The following is a 20,643-nucleotide window of genomic DNA, read 5'->3' on the forward strand; positions in this document are numbered from 1 at the left end:
CAAAGACACATGCACACGTATGTTTATTGCAGCACTATTCACAATAGCAAAGACTTGGAATCAACCCAAATGTCCATCTGTGACAGACTGGATTAAGAAAATGTGGCACATATACATCATGGAATACTATGCAGCCATAAAAAAGGATGAGTTTGAGTCCTTTGTAGGGACATGGATGCAGCTGGAAACCATCATTCTCAGCAAACTATCGCAAGAACAGAATACCAAACACCACATGTTCTCACTCATAGGTGGGAACTGAGCAATGAGATCACTTGGACTCGAGAAGGGGAACATCACACACCGGGGCCTATCACGGGGAGGGGGGATGGGGGAGGGATTGCATTGGGAGTTATGCCTGATGTAAATCACAAGTTGATGGGTGCTGACGAGTTGATGGGTGCAGCACACCAACATGGCACAAGTATACATATGTAACAAACCTGCACATTATGCACATGTACCCTAGAATTTAAAGTATAATAATTAAAAAAAGTAAACTATAGTTGGATGAGGAGTAGAACAAATCTCTTTTAATGGACTTATCCACGTCCATCTTTTGCCTGGGCTACTTTCTGATGATAGTAGTTTCCTATCATCTGTTCTTGCAATCTTACTACATGTTGCCTGCATACAACTTGAGTGATCTTTTTAAGGGGAAACTCTGATGCATGAAGAACATGAGATTTCAGGATGCCAAATGACTTACTCAAGGTTCTATAGCTGATGGAATCAGGTATTATATTAAGGACTGCCTGATCAAATTCCTCAACTAGGTAATTTGGGATTCCACCTCAAATACTAATTGGCAGTGATGTCTTCATTTCTAAATACACTGGCACGGACACAGTGATTTTATCTATGCCTATTAATTTAAATTGAAATGCTAGAGTAATCAGTTGTCTAATCAGGAATTTAGATCTAAAGACCATCAATTAGTATTATATCAGAAACCCCAGACACATGAAGCCTCAGCTATCATATCCACATTAATACTTCACTGACGGATCGGTAGAAAAATTTAAATAGTTCTTATTGATGATTTTAGAAGAGTTTTCAAGCAATGTGTTTTAGTTAAAATATATAAAGGATGCCCTCAAATCTTATACAAACAGTGTAACAAACTCTGGTGAGACATGTTGCTGCAGCATTGGCGCTATATTCCCGAAAGTTCTTGTGCTCAAGTCATTGACTCAGGAGGGTTTCTAGATGCTCGATGCAGAGAATAATGATACTAGAATAGTGCCTGTAGTGAACCTTGAGCATAAGGGTGTGGCTGACCCTATAGAAGAATGAAGACTTATAACCTCATTCTTCTGTGGGTTCAAACTCACAGAATAGGTATTTCAAACCAGTTCGTGTTATTTGTCTCTGTCTGAGGCAGAATTTGATCTTAAGTGCACTTTGCTTTCAACCTTGTGGCAAGTATGTAGCAGTAGCTAACTGAAGAGTCTTTGGGGACTATCATCTTTTAAAATGTATTTTTAAAAATCGTGTATATTTGTAGTGTATATGATGGTTTTATATATATATGTATAGTGTATGTGTGAAATGGCTAAATTGAGCTAATTAGTATTTACATTGCCTCACATACTTATTTTTACAGTGAGATTGTGTAGAATTTACCCTTTTAGCAATTTTCAGGTACAAAATTGTCATTAACTATTGTCCCCATGTTTTACAATAGATCTTTTGAACTTACTCCTCCCATCTAACTGAAATTTTGTATCCTTTGACCAACAGCTCCCTTATTCCCCCTTCTCCTTCTTTCAGATCCTAGTAACCATCATTCTACTCTCTGCTTCTGGGATTTTGCCTTTTTTAGATTCCACATATAAATGGTATCATGTGCCTGATTTTTCTTCACTTAACATCATATCCTCCAGGTCCATCTATGTTGTCACAAATAACAAGTTTCCTTTTTGTTTTTTTTAAAATTGAATCATATTCCATTGTATGTATACAATTTCTTTATCCATTCATCTGTGATGAACACAGGTTGATTTCATATCATGGCTATTGCAACTAATCCATCAATGAATGTGAGAATGCAGGTATCTTTTCGACATACTCATTTGATTTCCTTTGGATATATACCCAGAAGTGAGATTGCTGGATCATATGATAGTTCTATTTTCAATTCTTTGATGAACTTACATACTGTTTTTCATTACAGCTGTGCTAATTTAAATTCTCACCAACAGTAGGGTGTGTTTCCTTCACAGCCTCACCAGCACTTAACTTTTGTCTTTTTGATAATGGCCATCCTGACAGGTGTGAGGTGATTTCTCATTATGGTTTTAATTTGCATTTATCTGATGATTAGTGATGCTGAGCAGTTTCTCATATGTCATTGGGAGTTATTATTATTTTCCAAAGAAAACCTAACAGATATACAAAAACAAATGAACTTAGATGTTAACCTACTAGGTCGGGAACCCTGGGCCAAATGCATAGTAGGACCATCAACCACCATAGGTCTTCATGGGGTAAGAACAAATTGGTAGGAGATATTTAGGGCCTTTTGATAAAGTTTATGTTGAACATTCAGAATAACATCTCTTAAGTTAGGCATATGCATAAAGAATTAAAAGAAAAGCTTTAGGTTAGAGATGTGGAAAGTATACGTAAGAGTGAGAGAAGTGAAAGTCATGAGAAACTCTAAGGAGACTCTTTTTAATAAGAAAAGATAGCAGCCAGGAGATGGAGATCACCAATAAGACAGTTATTTCCCCAAAGTTAAAGACCATGCTATATGTTTTCAACACCAGCACAATAAAACACATGTGGCGTATACAAAGTACTAAGTAAACATTGTGAATAAATAAATGAATAAGCCTATTTGGCAAAAAGGCAATAATTAAGAGAGAAATAATTAGATGTGTTTATTACTAAACAGAAAATTCTGTTGGAAAAATCTGTGCAGGAAAGGATTCAATTTAATAATAGATAATATATTGCTTTAGTTATAAAATGTCATGATTTTTTTTATAGCAGTGAGCACTTTGCAAAACCTTTTAATCTGTATTTAATATTTTAGTCACACTTTTAAAATATTTTATTTCTTGTTTCAATTGTATTTAAAAGTAGCTGTTATATTTCGAACTGAACAAGCATTTCTTCTCCCTACATTTATTGTCCAAAGGCAGAGTTTATGTAAAAGGTGACAATTTTAGTCTAAAAATTTTAAATAAAAAAAATTGGTGCATAAATTATTTCAGCATCGAAAGCCTTTAACTTAAACCATTGTATATGTTTCTACTTACCTAGGTTTTAAAATTTTATTGAGCTAACAGAGGTAGATTTTGATCTAGATAATCAAAGATATAAAAGACAGCTTATAAGAAGTTCAAGCTATTATTTTAATCTTCAAATGATTAAAAACAAATAATGTGTTTTAACCTCCAAACTGCCTCTCTACACAAAATGTTACTTGCTTGACAGGCAAAGTTTTAGTTCAGACAATTACACAGTAACCCTGGATCCATGTATCTAAAATACATATAAAAAATGTTTTAGCTACTGTCAGTCTGACTGGGACCTAAATAAAAGCTATTTGACTTATACTGAGATCTCCTGGTATACTAATAATTAATCTCACCAAAAAGGTTTTGGTCACATGACTCTCAAAGTAAGCATTATGCTGAACTCCTAAGATATTAAACTTACTTTAATATGTACCTTAATATCAAAGGGGACATCATTATATTATTTTGCTGCATTTCTTCTCAGTCTTTAGACTGATAATTTTAGGAAATGTCATAAAAGAAACAAAGATACATAGTTTGAGGGCAAGATACTTTGATTTTAGTTTCAGCTATAGTGTATCTATAATCAGTACTATTCATATTTATCCCTACATTAAGCTTTTACTGAGATGTTTCCAGCACTGTAAGGGGATGGGAGCTAAAACTTGAGTAAAAAGATGTGGTTAGTTTTCTCCCTCAAAGAACTTATATGAAACAAATATCTTTAGTAAACTGGCTATTGCCAGATTTTAAACACAAATTCTTTATATCTGAATTCCTTACAATTGGAAATACACACTCTTAATGTGGTTAGATATTTCTGAAGCAGGTTTATGTTCAAATTGACACGATATTTTAATGTCTGATCAGAAACTAAACTTACTTTTTTTTTTTCAAAAGTGGCTGAATAACCGGCTGCCACGGTTGCTCACCCCAGAAGTAAGTGTTGAACAAAAACAATTGTAATATGTTTACAGACTGTGTGGGTCAAGAATTCAGGTAAGGCAGACCAAGGATGACTTTCTTTGCTCTGCAATGGTTAGGGGCTTGGTATGAAAGGTTGAAATGGTGGGATACAACTCAAATAGTTGGAAGCTAAAATAATCTGGGGGCTCTTTCACTCTCACCTGTCAACTGCCTGGGCTGGGATACTCTGAAGAGTGGGCTCGTGTGGAACTCTTCACCACAACACCTATACATGGCTTTCCCATGTGGGCTCCCTTTCATGATGGCTTCTTTATGGTATTTGAATTTCTTACACAATGACCGTGCCAATTTCTTACATAATGAAAAAAGCTGAGTGGCCTTTAACTACCAAGCCTTGGAAATCACACAGTGTCACACTTCATTGGTTGAAAGAGTTACAAAACCTGGCCAGATCTAAGAATAGAGGATATAGATCCCATCTGCAGATAGAAAAAATACCCAATAATTTGTGGCCATGTTGTAAAAAATAAAAAAGCACACCCTTTCTATTCAACACTTCCAGAAAATACTATTTATGATACGATTGGCCCTTCAGAGCAATAACATTTTTGTGAAGTAATGTGTGTACATACTGTCTGTGTATCAACTGTCTTTATTAAAGTCAAAAGTTGTACTTTCTTTTGGTATTTGTCCAGCAAAGGTAAACAACCAGATAAACTAGTATTCATCAGTGTGATGTCACAGAAGTATCTGGGATGTCAAAAAGGTATTTGGGATGTCACAAATGTATTCTGGAATTACCATAATATAATGACTATTTACTTCAAATCATACTTGGAGTCTAAACATCAGCGCTACGTAACTTGGTAAAGTTAGTTTCTTTGCTTTTCAGTTTTCTCACCATTATATTGGAGGCCAAATAAACACTAACACACAGCGTTGCTGTATTAGTCTGTTATCTCACTGCTGTAAAGATACTTCCTGAGACTGGATAATTTAAAAACAAAGGAGGTTTAGTTGACTCACTGTTCCACAGGCTTAACACGAACCATGAGTAGGAGGCCTCAAGAAACTTACAATTATGGCAGAAGGTGAAGGGGAAGTAGGCACCTTCTTCACAAGGCGGCAGAGGCAGTGTGTGAAAGAAACAAAGAGGGAAGAGCCCTTTATAAAAACATCAGAACTCTTGAGAACTCACTCATTATCATTAGAACAGCATAAGGGAAACCACCCCTATGATCCAATCACTTCCAACCGGGTCTCTCCCTCAGCACCTGGGGATTCCAATTCAAAATGAGATCTGAGTGGGGGCACAAAGCCTAATGATATCATTCCACCACTGCTCCCCACCAAATCTCATGTCCTCACATTTCAAAAACAATCATGCCTTCCCAACAGTCCCCCAAAGTCTTAACTCATTTCAGCATTCACTCAAAAGTTCAAGTCTAAAATCTCAGCTGAGACAAGGCAAGTCCCTTTTGCCTAGGAGCCTGTAAAATCAAAAGCAAGTGAGTTACTTCCAAAATACAATGGGAGTACAGCCATTGGACAGATGATCCCATTCCAAATGGGAAAAAATTGGCCAAATCAAAGGGGCTAAAGGTCCTATGCAAGTCCAAAACCAAGTGGGCCAGTCATTAAATCTTAAAGCTCCAAAATGATCTCCCCTGGCTCCATGTCTCACATCCACATCATGCTAATGCAAGAGGTAGGTTCCCATGGTTTGAGGAGCTCCACTCCTGTAGTTTTGCATGGTACAGCTCCCTTCCTAATTGCTTTCATGGGCTGACATTAACTGTCTACAGCTTTTCCAGGTGCATGGTGCAAGCTGTCAGTGGATCTACCATTCTGGGGTCTAGAGGATGATGGCCCTCTTCTCACAGCTATACTAGGTGGTGTCCCAGTGGGGACTTTGTGTTGGGAGCTCCAACCCCATATTTCCCTTCCACACTGCTCTATCAGAGGTTCTCTATGGGGGCTGTACCCCTGCAGCAAACTTTTGCCTGGACATCCAGACATTTCTATACATCACCTAAAATCTAGGCAGAGATTCCCAAACCTCAATTCTTGATTTCTGTGCACTGGAGGTCCAACACTGCAGGTAAGCCACCAAGGCTTGAGGCTTTCACCCTCCAAAGCAAAGTCCTTAGCTATATGTTGGCCCCTTTAAGCCATGGCTAGGATGTAGGGTTCCAAGTCTTGAGGTTGCACAGAGTAGGGAGGGCCCTGGGCCCAGCTTATGAAACTATTTTTTCCTCCTAGGCCTCTGGGCCTGTGATGAAAGGCTGCTGCCAAGATCTCTGACTTTCTCTGGAGGCATTTTCCCCATTATCTAGTCAATTAACATTTGGGTCCTCATTACTTATGCAAATCTCTGCAGCTGCTTTGAATTTCTCCTCATAATATGACTTTTTTTTTTTTTTCTATTGCATTGTCAGGTTGCAAATATTCTAAACTGTTAGGCTCTGCTTCCCTTTACATATAAGTTCAAGTTTCAAATCATCTCTCTCAAGTTCAGAGTTCCATAGATCTCTTAAACAGAGGCAAAATGCTGCTAGTTTATTTGCTAAAGCATAGCAAGAGTGACCTTTGCTCCAGTTCCCAACAAGTTTCTCATCTCCATCTGAGACCACCTCAGCCTGAACTTCATTGTCCATATCACTGTCAGCATTTTGGTCAAAACCATTCAACAAGTCTCTAGGAAGTTCCAAAGTTTCCCACATCTTCCTGTCTTCTTCTGATCCCTTCAAACTGTTCCAACCTCTGCCTGTTACCCAATTGCAAAGTTGCTTCCTTGCTTTCAGAAATCTTTATAGCAGTACCCCACTCCTGGTACCAATTTACTGTATTAGTGTGTTCTCACACTGCTATAGAGATACTACCTGAGACTGGGTAGTTTACAAACAAGGTTTAATTGACTCGCAGTTCTGCAGGCTTAACAGGAAGCATGGCTTGGAGGCCTGAGGAAACTTACAATCATGGTGGAAGGTGAGGGGGAAGTAGGCATTTTCTTCACAAGGCAGCAGGAGGGACTATGTAAAAGAAGTGAAGAGGAAAGTGCCCCCTATAAAACCATCAGATCATGTGAGAATTCACTTACTATCATGAGAATAGCATGAGGGAAACCGCCCCAATGATCCAATCACCTCCCACCAGGTCTCTCCCTCAACACCTGGGAATGTCAATTCAAGATGAGCCTTGGGTGTGGACACAAAGCCTAATCATATCAGTTGCTGTGAGAATCAAATGAGAGAATATAATTGAAAACATTTAGAATAGCATTTTGTGCTTGGGAAGAGTGCAACAAGCATAGATAATTCATGGACCTGAACAATAAGACTCACTTAACAAAAGGAATTCTGTTAATGACCACAGATAATGACCTAAATTCAAGTGTTTAAATATCTAAACCGTAATCAAATTTATTTAAATTAAAATGATTTTCATATCTAATATCAGCCAACTTTGTGCATTTTCTCTTTAGGTTTGAAAGACAGATATCAATGCAGACAAGAACTCACTGAAAAATCAGTTTTTTCACCTTCAGAGTTGATTAGACTTCTACTCGAGATGAAAAAAAAATCTCATATTAAAAAGGACCTCATCTAGACATACAGAATGTCTTAGCTATTGGCTCTATATAGGGTATAATTTTTCCGTGTTAACTCTTCAATTGCTTCTGCAGTTGATTCTTGCTTGGCCAAATGAGCTCTGGATTTATATTTAGTCTATGTGCGTTAGTAACAAAGTATATTCTTTGTAATGGTGAGAATATTATAAAAATCCTACTCTAGATATACAATTGGTTGAACTTTCAGGGTGTATTTAGCAAATGCATATCAGCCAAGTGAAGCACTGTGCACACTTGATGGGCACAGGTAGACAACATTACACAAAGGGATTATTAGGCTGGAATGGCTTGCCATAGGGAGCTGTCTTATAGAACCTGAATTCTGAAATAGTGAATCACACCAATAATAGCAAAGTGTCTTACACTATACTTTGGCATCATTAATGTTTTTAATGCCATCTGGAAAGGAAAGAAGCAAAAGTTTTCCTGGTAGGTGGCTTATAAAACTCTTCAGATATTTAGTGATCACATGTAATGTTTAAAATATTTAAGGCGCTTTTAAAAGAGTCATTTGAAGCACTCAAAATGATTACCTCTCCTAATTCACCAAGTGCTTGCAAGATTTGGTTTTTAACAAGCAAGACTGGTTTTGATTTATGAAGTGCCAAAAAGGCACCTGAAAGAAAAAATCTACTTGAAATTTTGCTTTATTTTAAGAAGGCCTGAAAGACAGTTTTGTACAAAAGTAAAATAAAAATAAAAAACATAAATTCTCTTGGGTTAATATTTTACATGCCAAGTTGAGCCTGGAGCTCATTTTTACAGCTGCTTTATGAGTCTTTAAAATAGTGATTTATAATGGAAAGAGTGACACAATCTTAATTATAACATGATGTACCAGGTATTATAATGAGCAAAGGTATTTTTCTCAAACATGTATAGCTTTTAACCTTTTCTGAAAAGCTAGCAGTTTTTTCATTATGATCATAATTCTCAATTATGCCTAGATACTAACCTACAAAGTTTCTTTTCTTTAGAAATATGAGCATCCTTTCGTTTTTGTTTTGTTTTGTTTTGTTTGTTTTCTTCTCAGTGGCGAAAATGTAGCAGCAAAATATTCCTGGAAAGATGAGCCTTTTGCTTGAATGACAACATGACAGTAAAACATTATTAAATAATACAGCATGCAAAATTCAACAACACTCCACCCTCACATAATTATTTTATAATTATAGAGTTCATCTATCAATATTAGGCTCTGGCATAACAATAGGGTATCCTTCTCTCAAAGGATCTGCTGTCTTACAGAGGCATTACTGCGGGGGGCATTAATACTTAGAGGAGTTACACTTTCTAAGGTCCTGACAAGTACTGGAAAGAAAGAGGAAGGAAATCTGGAAAGGACCTTGGCTTTTAAAGTAGAAGAGGATCTCCTTTGATCAATCTTTCCAGGATCAGGAACACAGAGGGACACGAGAGAGTCTGTCTTTTTGTATAATCAGTGCCTGCTGAGCACGCCCTTGTGCGTGTGTGTGTGTGTGTGTGTGTGTGTGTGTGTATGTGTATGTGACTTAAACTGGATTCTACAGTGCCCTTATGCTATCATAGAAATAAAAGAATGGTCATTAATGTGAATGTCAGTGAAGAGAGACTTTATTATGAAATTAGCATTACAAACTTTCATAAACTATAATTAATGGCCTAGTAATGCACTTTCTAAAATGTGGCCTTTTTTCTATTTTAAAAGGAAGCTATGTTCCCCATTTCTATAGTTCCTAAAATAGAAAGAATGTTATGAAACACTTTATTATGAAGATGATACTTATTTCATTGAGCAGAATAAATCATTAAAAGCAATATTACATGTAATTAATATGATAATTATTTTGTGTGCCATTTGGAAATATAAATAAAATATAACAATAATTAAATACAAATATTTAACAAAATAGAGAAATGCTCATATGTATAAAGGGACAGCAATCAAAAACTTATTCAGGAAAATATTAAAACATCAAAATATTATCTTTCTTAGTTTGGAGAACATTAATTGATGATTTTAACATTCACTCAATGCCCTAGGTCATTTTGTGGGCTATATCCTAGTTCCCTACTCATGTTATTTAAATGTAGCTGAAAGCAATAATAATGGGTTGCATAACTGAAATTTTAAAATATTTGTATAATACATCTTATTGTTAAAGTAACTAGCAAAACAATGGTCATATTATGGGTAGTTTGGATAAAACTGGTTTGCAGTGGGAATGCCCCTAATTTAGTCATGCCTAGAGAAAATGTGGGCAAATTAAACTGTTTGTCTGAACAATCTGTAATTCACAGAGTAGATTTTTAATTACTGATTACGATCAGGAAATTACAAGGAGATTAGTTCATATCTTAGGAGAAATATTCACCGATTTATTATAAACAAAGATTGGATAGTCGTGGTTTGTTTTTTTCATGGTCTCCTCGCTAACAGGTCTTCTGTTTCTCCACTCAAATACTATTATATTGTGGTAAACTTTTACCTTTTTTAAGATATTCACCTTAAATGTCTAATCTGTGCCAATATTGATGCCAGGCAATAGTGATATGAAAAAAAGGAATTTAAAAATTAGACAAAAGCTTCGTCCTCAATAGCTTGGATAACTATGTGAGATAATAGATATGTTAATTATCTTTAACACATCTTTGTGCTAATAACTTCACTATATATGTACATCAAAGCAAATATAAATAAACAAAACATAAAAAGACAGTTCAGAATAGACTGACATTTCTCTCAAAATAAGCTGCAATAATAGCATAAAAATGTTAATAAGTAAAGTAAAAACCACTTATGATTATCAATAAACTCCTACTGCTCAGTATTTAATATAATAATTTATACTATGTCAATTTTATGCCCTTATCTTGTGACACAAGACGATTTATTTTTCTCTCTCACAGTCTAACGGGTTGAGTAGCCTCAGATGGGCAGTCTTACATACTCTTGTGTGTAGCTGATATCAGATGACAGCTGGAATTGGGTTGGATGTCCCAACATAGCACCGTCAGTTGCCTGGCAGTTGATGTGGGAGTTTAGCTGGAAATATTGTCCAAATTGTCTACATGTGGTTTCTTCACATCACTTGAACTTTCCACAGCCTGATAACTGGTTTTCAAAAACTAGTATTCCAACAAACAGAACCTACTAGAAACTGACATTCTCTTAAAGACTAAACCTGAAACTTGGCACAGCCTCCATTCTCCCATAATCCATTATGGAATTTCCCAGATTCAAAAAGAAAGAACATAGACCACTTCCTTTCAATGGGAGGGGTGTAAAAGGATTTGTGGCCATTTTAAATTTGTAACAGCCTGAATCACTCATTTTTTTGGTCACCAGTTCAAAGACTCTCAGATTCACCTTCTATTTGAGCTACTGCTATGCTAAGTTCCAGTCATGCTCTATCCAATTTACATGGACACAACCTGGCAGCATCTCACTTTCAACTTCTCACTGGGACTTTCCTGGAACTGCCATGTGGAAGGCCCATGGGAAGGAGAGTGGGAAGAGAGTCAATACATTAACGTATTCTCCTTTATTCCCCCCAGGCAGATGGTTCTGAAATTGACACCATAAGGTTCTCAGAGTGTCATGTGGGATTGAGTAATTCATTGCTCCAAGTGGTAGAGTAGTGATTATATTGTGCTTATGTATCAAGCTAAAGATTAAAAGTTAAGGAGATATAGCTAAATAAGAGATCATGATTCTATGGACTAAATGGTGTCCTCTCTACATTTATAAATTGAAGTCTTGTCTTCCATTTGACTATCTTTGGAGTAAGGAAGCAATTAATATTAAAGATGTCATAAGGGTGGGGCCAGATCTGATGGGATTATTGTCTTTATGATAAAAGACATTTTCTCTCTGCCATAAGAAGACACAGGGAGAAGACAGCCATCTGCAAACCAGAAAGAGAGCCTTCAACAGAAACTGATTTGACTGGCACCTTGATCTTGGAGTTCCCAGTCTCCAGAGCTGTGGGATTAAAAAAAAAAAAATACATTTCTGTTGTTTAAGCCACCCAGTATATGGTACTTTATTATGGAAGCCCAAGCAGACTAAGAATAATTTTGGTACCAGGAGTGGGGTTCCACTGTAAAAAATACCTAAAAATGTGAAAGTAGTTTTGGAAATGGATAATGAGTAGAGATTGGAAGAGTGTTGAAGTGCATACTAGAAATATGGGTGAGGTCACAGATGAAATAAAGGATCAAGTTATTAGAAACTCGAGGAAGAACAATTCTTGTTATAAAGTGGCAAAGAACTTAGCTGAATTGAGTTGTAGTGTTTTGTGGAAAGAAAACCCGTGGTGAGATTTCTAAGCAAAGTATTGAATGATTGCCTTTTGTCCTCCCTGCTGCTAATACCAAATGTGAAAAGAGAGAGATGAATTGAAGAAGAAATTGTTAGCATAAATAAACCAGAACTCTGAGATTTGGAAAATTCTCAGTCTAACCATATCGCAAATTAAAAAAAAAAAAAAAAAGAAGAGAGAAAGTTTTCTTTGAAGAGGACAGTGATGGTGTGACTAAACAACTATTTGAAAAAGAGATCATGAATAGATTTAATGAATTATTTCAACAGCAGAATCTAAGAAGAGAGATGGGATTGTATTAGCAGAGACATTGCCAATTTGAACTAAGGGAGAAACCAGGATGGAATGAAGCAAGCAAGCATGTTGAGCTTGTTGGGTTCCACAAGAAGAATCTGTAATAGGGCCGTAAGTCTATTTGATTTTGAAAGTGTGTATTCTTCAAAAAAAAGAAAAGGGAAGAATCAATGACTAAGGCAATTCAGAGAGCCTCAGGGCTGCCACTCCCATCTCAGGCACATGGCTCAAGGCTGTATCCTCCTCAGTTTTAGCAGGTGGAGATTTAGCAGAGGACCTTGGAGGCAGGGACAGTTCCCTAGCGCCAAATGGGCAGGGCTGCCCTGCAGAGGTGTGAGGCTGATGTTGCCAGCCCAGTGGGCCTGGAAGGCAGAAAATCAAGACAAATAAGATGATTCTTGTGCCTTAACGTCTAATGAAATTTGCCTTGATAGGTCTTGGACTTGATAGGGACTGTCTCTCTTCCTTCTTTTGTATTTCTCCCTTTTGGAATGGGGATGTCTTTCCCATGCATATCTCATCATTGTGTACATAACTTTTCTGATTTCATAGGTTCACAAACGGAACAGAATTTTGCCCAGGAATAAAGTGTATTTCAAGTCTCACTTATATCTGATGTAGATTATATTTAGATGAGATGTTGGAGTTTAGAGCTGATTCTGGAAAAACTTAAGATTTTGGGGGCTGTTGGAGTGGAACGCACTAATTTTGCCTGTGACTAAAGTCATACATTTTGGAGGGCCAGGGATGAAATGGTAGGGACTGAATGATAACCCCTTCAAAATTCATAAGTTAGAACCTGTCCTCAATGTGACTGTATTTGGTGTATGGAAGTAATAAGGTAAAAAGAGGTCACAAGGGCAGGGCACTGATCTGATTGGATTAGAGTCCTTTTGAAAAAAGACACCAGATAGGTTGCTCTCCTTCTCTTTATACCTGGTGAAGGCACAGCAAGAAGGCAGCTATCTGCAAGTCGGGAAGAGAGCCCTCACCAGAAAGTTTTTGATCTTGGACTTCCCAGGCTACAGAAATGTTAAATAAAAACAGATTTCTATTGTTTAAGCCAGACAATCTATGGTATTTTATTATGGCAGACTAAGAAACATGTGTGGCACGCAGTCTTCTTGTAATAAGTGATTTCAATAATTGTTTCTTAAATCAAAATTCTATCCCTTATTGTAAAAAGATAATCTTGTTGTCTCCCCCAGGTTGGTGGGATGCACTGCTAAATCTTTTTGTTTCAGTCTTTCTCTGTTGCCCAGGCTGGAGCGCAGGGGCACAATCATAGCTCAGTGTAGCCTCGAACTCCTGGGATCAAGGGATCCTCCTGCCTCAGCCTCCTGAGTATCTAGGACTACAACTATGTGCCACACCACCCAGCTAAATTTTTAAAAAGTTTTTTGTAGAGACAGGGTCTTGTCACCATGCCCAGTCTGTTCTCAAACTTCTGGGTTCAAGGGATTCTTCTGTTTCTGCCTACCAAAGAGCTGGGATTACAGGTGTGAGCCACCATGCCCGACTAACTGGTATATTTCCTAAACATTAGCAACATAAGCTGATATATTTTTGAAATGGAGGCTTCCAAACTGACATAGGCACAGGAAAGTAAGTCAGTATCCTGTGCAGAAACACACACAACACTTCAAATATTCCTGTCACTTCAAAACTAACTTTCACATAATTCTTCACTAATTGTCCTGTAGAATGTGATATTCCATTTTCATTCCCCACTATGACTCATGTGTCCACTGGTCAGCTTCACTAACATCAAGATTTCCAGGCTCTGAGAGAAAATACTAATATTTAATATTTAATTAATATTTAAGCAAAACTAGCAGAGTAAAACAATCAGTCCATTGCAACTGTTGAGGTTTTGTAAGGTGAAATTTTCTCTTTAAGCACTAAAAAAATGTTTACTAAAGTAGGTTATTTCTTAGTATTTTGCAGCACATTACTGTTCTTAAAATTTTTATACAGTTGTAAAAAATTATAACTCCCTCAAATCTTAACTAGTGTTCACCCTAGTAGCACTTGTCTATGGAGCCCAATTATTTCCCAGTAGTATGTTTGACATCTATTAAGGGTCATTATTAGATGACTCAATTTTACACAGCCAGAAAAAATGCAGAAAATCCCACAAATCCAATTTCTCACTTCCATATGCATAAGCTGAGTCTCGGAGAAGTAAAAAATGACCAAGCCCGTGGTAAGAAGTACTGACAGAAGCAATCTGGATATGTTAGGTTTCAGATCAATGCTGTTTGCCATGTACAATTTATTCCTTTTCTATGTCTACTGACTAGGAATATGGAATGTGTGTGTGTGTGTGTGTACGTGTGTATACTAAATGACTGTGTAGTTGTAGCATTATCTTTGTGTGGAATTCCCCCTGTGACTTTCAGCTTGCTTCCTTTTCCTCTGGGATTCCAGTATGTGAAGGCAGGATAAGCACAGATTTATGTAGTACCATTTTATTACAATATAATGAGATCTTTGTTTTTAGCTTTTTATTCTCTGTTTCTAAGAGAAAAAATATATATGAGAACAGGTACTAACAACACTTAAATAAAACAGGGTTTCATCTTCTCTACAGTTGGTATCTAGCTTGGAAAAGTTAAAGTTTTTATAATTATTTATTAGTTATAAAGGCAAAGTGATTTTCTTTGTTCATTCAAACACTTGGAAGAAGAAAGTTTGCACATAAATGCGATGAATTTGAAAATTCTTTTTGCAATTATGTTCTCATTTATCTAATTTCTAAAATATAATTTAAATTATTATGAAGTTTTCAAAGGAATTCAATATGTCATATTCTAATTTAAATAAATATTTTGTGGTGATTTGGTGGTGGTGTGAGGCAGATGAATGGAGTCCTGCTGAGCTGTGTAGAATTAACTCAGGTCTGCTGGAAATGTCTCATCTTTGTTACTTCTCAATTATCTTCAGAGATATTCATCAGTAAACATCCAACACATCAGTGTAATCTTGCCTATCTCTGACATGCTGATCTGAACACCAAGCCATTTCTCCTTTGACTGCTTGTAGTTAAAATTAAGACACTCTAACATATCACTTTACAGCCCAATTCTAAAAGCGATGATCTAGAGTAAAAAAAAAAAAAAAAAAAAAAAACAAAGCCCATGTCTTAGATATTACCAACAGTTGTTCTATCAATCAACTATTTTAACTATTTTATTTGTTATCAATCATAAAAGTTCAAGACTTTCTCGTTCCAGATTTCAGAGTAAGGCTGCTAAAAATGATATCACCACCACCACCAACAACAAAAACAGTAAATCACAAATAAATGAATGCGTCAACTTTATATCAATACTGTAATTGATTAAAAATACTTAAAATGATAGCCACAATTTTTAAAAATAAAGCTTTCAACAACAGAATTATTAAATATAATTTTCTTTGTTTAAATGCTACTAGTCTTTATTTAGTACTTTTCAAATAAAAAATTCCTAAAATAATAATCCTTAAAATACTCTAATTTCTGTTTAGTGATTCATAACTGCCTTTTCCAAAGAATAAAAAAAAAAACCCTCAGTGGTTTTTTTAGAAAACAATTTTTAGAAAGAGATTGCAGATTGTTTTCCATCATGCAGTTACTAATTTGGACATGATTAAGACCTCATGTTTCAAGACCTCACACAATAACCCAAGATTAGTGTAGTGTTTAATGGACATTTAAATAACCTGAAATGTATTTGGTTATGCTTCTTCCTATGGCTCAAAGCTCTTGGGTGATCTTTGTTTCTGTGATCAGAAAACAGCCAGGATCAAACACACACCTAAATGGCCCTTGGTAGGCCTAGGAAGATAGAGAAGAATCAGTGTTGCCAAGAAATTGTAGACCAGGCACGGTGGCTCACACTTTGGGAAGCTGAGGCCGGTGGATCATTTGAGGCTAGTTTGAAATCAGCGTGGCCAACATTGTGAAACCCTGTCTCTACTAAAGATACCCTGTCTCTACTAAATATACAAAAATTAGCTAGGCCTGGTGGTATATGCCGGTAGTCACAGCTAGTTGGTAGGCTAAGACACAAGAATCTCTTGAATCCAGGAAGCAAAGGACTTCATGCCACCACATACCAGCCTGGGTGACAATGAGACTCTGTAACAAAAAAAAAAAAAAAAAAAAAAAAAAAAAACAAATTGCAAAAGTCCTTGGGGAAACAAAACATATATCCAAGAACATATCCAAAAAATGAAAAATCAAAATAATACAACATTATTGATTAACACTCCGTCTACCTGATCCTAAGGTAGGATTTTCAGATCCCAGTTGAGAAGCTTTCAAAACTTTCCTTGAATAGACACCAGAAGACATTTCATCATATAATCCTTCCTCGGTGAGATAATAGTGGTTTTTATTTGTCACTGAAAAACTTCTTTCAAGATGAAAATCAGGAATTTCCTCCCATAGGTTTTGGAAGGTCATTTACTCATTGGCCCATTGGACAACAAAATCACTAGGAAGCATTTTAAAATGTATTTTTAATACTGTTTTTTTATATCAGCGTATTTTGTCTGAGAAAACGACTCATGCATGTGATTGAACAGCTTGGTGACTATCATTAATGATAATGTATAGTGATGTAATAGTATAGTAATGTATAATGTAATTAATGATAACGTATAATGATAATTCTTACAAAATGCTAAGAGAGTGTTCTCACCATATTAATAACAACTACATCAGATAATGCATTTGTTAACCAGTTACATTTAATCATTCTACCATGTGTATGTAGTTCAAAACATTACGTATACATGATAAACACACATAATTTTATATGTCAATTAAAAAATAAATTTGAAAAAATAAGACAGATATATTTTTTATCATCAACAAATTCTTTAATTAAAAAATATTGCATTTTTTCAAGATCCATTTCTATTTATTGATTTTATTCACAAGATACATAAAATCAATACTAAAATATTAAATATATAACCCTAAACAGTTACACTAAAATATATCTACTCCTTATGTCTTGTATATGTAAGCACTAAATGAATTATTTTGACATTAGTGAGTTTGGACTACTTTAGTTAAAATATTTTAGTGGTGCTCCCAATTTCAGCAGCTATTGCTTATATTTCTTGCAAAATCCTAAAATTCAAAGTGGTGACATCCAGCTACTATTTCATTTCTGGGTTAAGTCCAGTTGTCAGTTCCTAACCTCATCTTCTTTCCCACTTTCTTTCCTTCTAGCAAAATACATTTATTTAAGTCTTCACACCTACTTTTGCTTCCAGCCAGTTTCCAACTGTTGACTACCTATTTCCCATTAATGCACGGAATTAAGTCACTTAGTTCCCAATGGCACAATTTCTGAGATTTAGGTATACTGTGTCAAATGGAAATACATTTTTAAAAAGCTCTAGAAGTAAGTCTAGTCATTGTTCCTTTGGTAGTTGCTATTAGACCTGTTACTTATGTGTATAGCTTATATTTTCACATCTCAAAATACGTGGAGTCTGACATGGTTTGGCTGTGTCGCCGCCCAAGTCTCACTTTGAACTGTAATAATCACCATGTGTCAAAGGCGGGCTCAGAAGATAACGGAATCATGAGGGTGGTTTCCCCATACTGTTCTCATGGTAGTGAATAAGTCCCCTGAGATCTGATGGTTTTATAAACGAGAGTTCCCCTGCACAAGCTCTCTTTTGCCTGCGGCCATGTAAGACGTGTCTTGCTTCCTCTTCACCTTCTACCATGATTGCGAGCCCTCCCCAGCCATGTGGAAGTGTTAGTTACTTAAACCTCTCTCCTTTATAAATTGTTCAGTCTCGGGTATGTCTTTATTAGCAGCGTGAGAACAGACTAATACAGAGTCCATAAGAATTGTATGTTAGAACAAGAACTGATAGGTTAATTACTCCACAGGTAGTACAATGACAGCTCAAATCATCTGCTTAAAATGACTGTCTAAAATTAGTTTGGGAAATCAGGAGCTCACTTTCTGGTTTTAAAACAGCACAATCAAGATGGATAGAAAATCATACCCTCCGAACTCATGCCTTCTTATTTGGGAAAGGATTAAATTTACAACGTTTCTCTCTCTGTGTCAAGTCTATTTGTTTATTTTGGGAGAAAAATATGTTCCTGCCTCTGAGTTTCACCCCAGAATCCCTTTGGAAAATAATTGGATCAAGATGATACATTCTTGGTTTGAAAAAAAAAAAAAAACACAGAATCCATAGCTAGCATTTTTGGGGTTTGGTTTATATCCAAGTTTCAATAACTGGCACTTAAGGTAAGTCCTGCACTCATTTGTTCAGGGCTTGATCTTTTCTGATGGCTAAGGGCAAAGTGTTATGCATAGCTGGCTAAGATTCTGGGTGTAGGTGGTTCTGACTACAGTTGGCACTAACTGACAGGAAGGAAGGGATTTCAGAATTTAAAGGGGTTTTATTCATGAAGAACACATAAAAAGAACACAATTTTCTATACTTTCAAAGTGATCCCCCTTAAGCAGCTGCTTGGTATAGACTTTAGCAGGTGTTGGCAAATGACAAAGTTATGTTTAATAAATGAGAGTAGCTCTAGCCCATGTGTCATATCACTGTAGTCCATTCTGCAGCATCATTGCAAGGCATGGGAAAGTATGCTCTTAGTATTTTAATGCTTCACTTCAATAAATATTTTTTACACTTTTTCCTTAACCTACACCTTTTTTTAACGTGAAATTGATTCCCATAGGGATTCTGTTTTTTTTTTTAAATATATTATTTTCAAGATAGATGTCTCACTATGTTGCCTCGGCTGGCCTCAAAGTCCTGAACTCAAGGGACCCTCCTGTCTCAGCCTCCCAAGTAGCTGGGAATACAGGTGCATGCCATCGTGCCCAGCTGGGATACTGTTTGCTAACTAGAAACAAAAGTATTAATAGTTTCAATGAGTGAAAAATAAATTAGCTGATCCCTGTGCCAACTAGATTAGCAAGAAGGCAAACAGATTTCTCTGAATACCATGGCCAGCCATATGCTCCCTAATTTTTTTTATACTTTTGTCCTTATACTGTTTTCCTTTGGAGAAACTACTCAATGCTAAGCAGTGGTAAATGCTTTGAATGCTTTAATTTATCTTCTAACAACTCAGTGAGGTATTTGCTACAAATTTACAACTGATGAAACTTGAGCTTAGACCTGTTAAGTAATTTCTGCAAGGTTATATTACTTCTAAGAGTGGGGTTCTGATACCAAAACCTGTAATTTATGCTATAACACCTCTGCTGAGTTTTCTCTAAGGTCTTCTTACTTAATGAGATGACACAGGCATTCCTTATTTTAAACATCAGTTGTTGTTTGTTTTGGTTTTGTTTTATTTTTTTGTGGATATGTTATTCAGTTTAATTGGTCTGTATTTCAGGTGAGCTATGGGTTGCTGCCTCAATGCCTGTTTCTGCATTTAGAAGCATTTCTACATTAAAATGCTAATATGCTTTCAAAATCATTTTGAAAATGTAATTACACATTTTAGTACCTCAAGGAAGTAATATAGGTTCAATTTGCTCAAGTAAGATAAAACACATACTTTTATTACTCAAAATGAGTAAATACACAGTTGCAAGAGTAATGGACAATCATAACCTAAAGTAACAACAAAGAAGACACATCAATATAAAGCCTAAGAATTTCAGAAACTCCAATTTCAGTAGATCAAAATTTTCTTAATGTTAAACTTTATTTAGATTTATTAAGAATGCCCTAAAACCTCAGTTTGGAAGCACACAAATTGTTTGCAAATTTTACTTTCACACTTCAAAGTTATTTTAATTAGTAAAATTTGTTGTAATTTCCTGAATATTGTCACACACACACACACAATATAGCATTTCTTAATAACTTGATTACTTTGATTGAAATCCGTCATGTGAAAAACAACACAATCTTGGCATATTCCTATTCCTAGCTGTGTGTATGTGTGTGTGTGTGTGTGTGTGTGTGTGTGTGTGTGTGTATGAGATGCAGTCTTGCTGTGTTGCCCAGGCTGCAGTGCAGTCGCGCGATCTCGGCTCACTGTAAGCACCGCCTCCCAGGTTCTTGCCATTCTCCTGCCTCAGCCTCCCGAGTAGCTGGGACCACAGGCGCCCGCCACAGCGATTGGCTGATTTTTTGTATTTGTTTAGTAGAGACGGGGTTTCACCATGTAGGCCAGGATGGTCTCCATCTCTTGACCTCATGATCCGCCCACCTCGGCCTCCCAAAGTGTTGGGGTTAC

The sequence above is a fragment of the Rhinopithecus bieti genome, unplaced genomic scaffold (genome assembly GCF_001698545.2).
Source record: "Rhinopithecus bieti isolate Rb0 unplaced genomic scaffold, ASM169854v2 scaffold_1295, whole genome shotgun sequence".
NCBI classification, from domain to species: domain Eukaryota; kingdom Metazoa; phylum Chordata; class Mammalia; order Primates; family Cercopithecidae; genus Rhinopithecus; species Rhinopithecus bieti.